Here is a 6,032-nt window from a genome sequence, read left to right as displayed (position 1 = left end):
TTCTACCTCTGAGGTTTTCCCAAAGCTACTCACTGCAGAGATCAATAGCTTTTCATGACAGTCACTGGACATTTACCACCTTGAGTTTATGCCAGTTGCATTTCTATCCCAACAGAGGACAATTACCCTAGAGTCACAGGTGAGGAAGAACCATCACTGTCTATCACAGATCACAGGCAAGGACATACCATTGCCCATTATGGATACTGGATACTAGGAAAAGAATGGACATCACAAGTGAGGAAGGATCATAGCCCATCATACTAGGAAGAGAGTGGAAGGAAGGAGGACTCTGAGTTTCTCCCTACAATATGACTAATGTGGTTTCTAGGTCCAAATGTGGACTGCCTTAATTTTAATGGCATCCATCTGAGCACGACAAAGTCACTCAACAGACGTTGGGTACATATAGATCTATGTGCTAATCCACAGGAGATTCTCAGAGCAATCTCATGAAATAGGGGTCAAGGCACAAAGGAGAAACATCTTAGCCTTGGTACTTGTGGCCCATTTGTGAAGAGAAAACAACCCAGAAGCTAAGGCTTTTAGAAAAGAAAGATCAAGAAGCCAAGGCAGAAGCACGAGTGTCATTTGAGAAAGCGGAAGCACTCCAGGCTTAATGAGGAGTGCTATATCACTGTTCTGTGCCCTGAGCAAAGGAACAAGGTTGGCACTGAGACTCCACTTATCCTCCTTGGCAAATGTAAAGCATCCTGGGTACCTCTGCCTGTGTGTGACACCTTCCCCCGAATCCCCTCAATCACATCTGGGGCAGCCTCAGTATGTAGGTAGATTTTTGGTTGGTTTTCTTGAGTGAAAAGAACCTATCCTGTATCGTTAATTCTCATTTACTCCTTGCACATGGTTGTGGTGATCGTGTGTGGCCCAAAAGAAAAGAGAATCACCACAATAAAGCTCTCAATTGGTGGATTAAATAAAATGTTTTATCATTGATTTCTAAATTACTAAACTACGTTGAGATTTTGCCAGTGTCTATTTAATAGAACTGCCAAAAAACATTTAATTTTTTTCATATAAAACACACCCAGAAAACTGAACAAATTTCATCAAAATGTTTAAATGCCAGAAATGATTCCAATCTAATAAAACATTAAGGCCTTGCGTTGTCTGTATTGTGTACACGGCAGACCTCCATAAACGACACGGCTGGAACCTGCTTTTTAATTCTTTTGCACAAAAGCACCAATTTAGGTCCTGCTGGGAAACCTTTCGAGGGATCACTCTGTAAATAAAGCAAACCAATTTCTTAAAATACAGTTAGCCACAAGCAGTTCCTGCAGGTCTGCAAGGAATCTCTGCTGATCAGACGCCCAGGCGGCCTGGGCCATCAGCTGGTGAGACAGAATCTGTTGGTATCTGCTGCTTCCCTGACTGACAGTCGTGTGCAATCACAGAGGCATGTAGACACACATCAGACAGCATGCACACAGAAACAAGCAGCGGGAGGGGAGGGTTTTGGATCCCAGATGGACGTTGGCATGGAACACTTTGAAACTGCCATCTCCCGGAGCCTGACCATTTTTTCACTCCCAGCACACAGTCTACAAAGTGAAGGCTATAAAATGGGGAAGAAGCATTGACTTTTATGGGGCTCATCAGATCCCCCAGGTGTAATGTTCCTGGCTTATGTTCTGGAATATTTTTTAAATATTTATTTTATTTTTAGTTATGTGTACATGGGGGGGCGGGCATAAGTCCCCATGAAAGCCTGAAGAGGATATTGGATCCCATGGAGCTGGAGTTACAGTCAGTGGTGAGCCCTTAGACATGGGTCCTGGAATTCAAACTTAGGACCTGTGCAAGAACAGTCAGTATGCACTCTTAACCACTGTGCCTTCTCTCCACACTTTGCCCTTTGATCTAATCCCCTGATTTACAGTAAGATGTTGATTTTAACACCAGGAGAAAACAAAGCCTCAGGCAGAAGGCCCTGCACAAGGCAAAATTAAAATATGCATGAGTCACACCAATCCTACTCTTCCTCCATTTCTACTTGGGAGAACAGCAGGTGCCATTCACCTTGGCAGCCTCATTATAATAGGAATCCATTTTATTCAAAAGTAAACCCCAGAAAAAGCCAGGTTCAGCCAACCAAGGACTTCATGCCTCATTTTTCTAGTCTGTTTCATGGACAGTGGGAATAGAAGGTTAGATAGAAAGTTCAAGAATACGGCCAGCCTCCTTGAACAGGGCTCAGCAGAACTCCCTCCACAGTGCTGTAGGTTGGGACCTGGGACAGTATATACCACACACGGAGATCTCACAAGTGTCCATGAGTAACTGAAGCCACGTCCTGCCCCTGAATCAAGAGCTAAGATTTACAAGAAAGCCAGTGAAATTCTCTGAGGAGAGCAAACCCACTTCTTGTCAACCTGAAAGATCAGTTAGAGTTCCCAGAATTCACCCCCAGAGTGTGCCCCTAAGTCACCCAGTGAGGGACTGTGAGAAACTGTGTAAATGGACTCAAAACAAAACAAGACTCACCTGACAGTGAGTTTCATTATGAACCTGGGGTTTTTCTAGAATTGGTGATGTCACACAGTTTTGAAACGTTGGGAAGGTAGAGGCCTCCCATCTCTGTATGCTCCGTGCTCAGGTGAACCTGATGTGTCTGATAACCCTTCCCAATTCTCAGGACAAAAGCATCTTATCCTTCCCGTGGGTCTCATGAGCTCTCGAGCCCACCCTGACCTCACTATTAGAAGCGGTTAACGACCCAAGTCTGGTGTCATCAGCTCTGTTCTTGATAATTTTTACCACAAACTGAGGCAAGAGTTTAAAAGAGTCATAAAGAGTCTTATTTTGGCTCAGGGTTCTGGTCCAAGGTTAAGAGGCTACATCTAGTGATGACCTTCTACCTGGCAGATTCCCAAGGCTCACAGGGCATCATATGGCAAGAGCAAAAAAACATGAGAGAAAACTAGCCCCCCTGCCTGCTTCAGCAGACCTACTCTTGAAATAACCCATTAACCAATTAATTCATTGATAGCATGGATTCATCTATCCGTGAGGGAACAACCCTAGTCATCCCATAAAGATCCTACCCAGTTCCACTTTTTAATGTCTCATACTGGACATTGAATTTCATTGAGTTTGGACTAGGGAGGCCATAGTCCGCATGAATTTGTGTCCATTTCCAAGGCAGCGTCAGTCTCCACCACACCATATAGCCACTATCATGGATAAGTTCCCAGCTGTCTGAAGCAGTGGGAATCTCCGAGGCAGACCTACCTCCAAAGTGCCAATGTGAACTTGAGTTACTTGAGTTCTAAAGAAGCTTTGCCACTTAAAGCATCATCCATGCAGAAAGGGAATCGGCCTACCCTGCCCACAAGCAAATGTACCAGAACCTAGAGTTTCCAGGCCCTGAGAAGAATTCGCCTGCCCTAAACCAGAATACAGGGTCTTGGGCCCTACCTTTGAACTAGGGCATAATCATCTGCATTTTGTAACATCCTCACATGATTCGTGTGTGCATCAATGTTTGGGAACTGCTGAGATAGGTCCAGGTTTTCTGAGGGTGTTGCAAGCATTATGGACTGGCTTGTATACATAAGAATCCCAGAGCTACGGAACTCAAACTTCTCCCTTAATGAGACTTTAGGAAGCTGCACACCTGTTAATGTTGAAAATGTGTGGACCTGACTTGCAGTTTGGGTACCACCACAGTGCAGGGATTTAGTATCAAGACAGAGCAAGCATAGCCTTGTGCAGTTTCAGATTTTTTCTTTTGTCTTTTATTGGATATTTTCTTTATTTGCATTTCAAATGCCACCCCCCTTTCCAGGTCTCCCCTTCAGAATCTCTCTAGTCCATACCCCCTCCCCCTGCCTCTATGAGGGTGATCCTCCACCCACCCACACACTCAGGTCTTCCCACCCTGGCATTCCCTTACACTGGGGCATTAAACACTCTCAAGCCCACTGATGCCATCCCTCTACCACATATGTGGTCGGAGCCATGGCTCCCTCTATGTGTACTCTTTTGGTTGGTGGTCCAGTCCCTGGGAGCTCCGGGGGGCGGGGGTTGGCCTGTTGACACTGTTGCTCCCTCCATGGGCTGCAAAACCCCCTCAGCTCCTTCAGTCCCTTCTCCAACTCCTCCAATCAGGACCCCACACTCAGTTCAATGGTTGGCTGAGAGCATCACCTCTGTATTTGTCAGGCTCTGGCAGAGCCTCTCAGGAAACAGCCATATCAGGCTCCTGTCAGCAAGCACTTCCCGGCATCCACAATAGTGCGGAGTTTGGTAACTGTATATGGAATGGCTAATATCCACTTATCAGTGAGTGCATGCTGTGTTTGTTCTTTTGTGACTGAGTTACCTCACAATGATATTTTCAAGTTCCATCTATTTGCCTGTGAATTTCATAAGAAGCCAATAGAAACTTCTCTCAAGAAATCTGAAGGGTTTGAGTAGGTCACACAGGTAATGCTCCAGGCAGCAGTTAAATTGTATTAAACAGTTAATAAATGGTTATCTTTAGCTTCCTCTGCTTGTTCCCTGCCTCTGCCCTAAGCACCATCTCGTGAGGGTACCCGGATTCTCTTCCAGCTTTAACATGCTCTGCTTTGACAATGAGTTCATTTTCCTTAAAACTGTTGAGTACCCATTAAACCAAATCCTGGAACTGTAATAGCAACAAAAATGGATAGTGAAGTCATTCAGTCTGTGTCCACCTTTCACTCCTGCTAAATTCAGTTTGGTCTGCAGTATAGAACTGAAGCAGCAGCAGGGCAGATGTGTAAAACACTGGAAAACATTTTGATGACACAAGGAAACCCAGCACTTATCAGAGTTTGATTGTCTAACTATTGATCACAGGTAATGCTACCTGTAATCAGGGTCAGAGTCAGGTGTTTCCAGGCTCTTGGGCTCTTATCCAACGAACTGAAAATAAGGTCTCATACACACTTTCAATTGCCAGAAATCTTTGTTTACAAAAATGTAACAATGCAAGCTATAGCGAAATACACTGTCCAGGCTGCCAGTGGGCCACATGAGTAAGGGTGATTGATGCTCCCATTGTTGCATAGAGCTTCCTTTTACGGGGTTCACAGGAAGATTGGTTCGGGTAATTAGAGGCATAGTGAGGGTGGTTCTCTATTTCCACCGCTAGATTTGAATTGCATAAGGCCCTGATGACTGCATGTCCCATCCCATAATGCATCTGATTTTAATTATATGCATGCCCAATTAATCATAAAACAGTTAATAGGGGATTTCCCTAGAAGTTTACTTCAGGACACAGTTTTGTCTTATTACACGTGTACCCCAAACCAGGTCAGAACAGATGGGCATTTCTGCTCTTCATACTGGCTACATTGGGAAGATTCTTTAATAGAAGCTAAGTTTGATTGTTTCAAGGGATTGAACATCTTACTCTCTTGTTCAGAGAGAGATATGTGGAGCCTGATGCTCGTAGGGTGCTGGGATTGCGGAGGTTGATAGGTGCACTCTTTAGACAAAGGTGTGTTTATGTACATACGTGTAAAGGAGCTAGGATGCCCAATGAATTATTATGGGGAAGGTGTTCAAAACCAAATGGGTTACCAGATTACTAAACCGTCCCCTAAGCTTGCATGCCTCAGAAAACCTGGCAAGGAATTTTGCAATTGAATCTGTAAGAGGCATATTGAAGTGGTGTGAATGAGGATCGTGTAAACACAGCTAGATGGATAATACAAGCTGGAGAGATGGCTTTGGAGAGAATTACCAAACTGAGAATGAGAATGAATAGAAGTTAGCATTGGAAGAGGGTCCCAGGCATGACTAATGGGGAGGGCTCGTGTCAGAAAGGACTTCAAAAAGTCAGTGAAAGAACAAGAAAAGACAAGTGTCCTGGACCAATCAGAGAGACTAGGAAAGCTACACAAGCCAGTTAGTAATAGGATCTGGTATTTGGGGAGGAAGGAAGAGATTCTTTTTTTTTAATTTTTAATATTTTTATTACGTATTTTCCTCAATTACATTTCCAATGCTATCCCAAAAGTCCCCCATACCCTCCCCCC

The sequence above is a fragment of the Mus caroli genome, chromosome 17 (assembly GCF_900094665.2).
Source record: "Mus caroli chromosome 17, CAROLI_EIJ_v1.1, whole genome shotgun sequence".
Classification (NCBI taxonomy): Eukaryota; Metazoa; Chordata; class Mammalia; order Rodentia; family Muridae; genus Mus; species Mus caroli.
The sequence above is the reverse complement of the archived record's forward strand: the minus strand, read 5'-3'. Positions refer to the sequence as shown.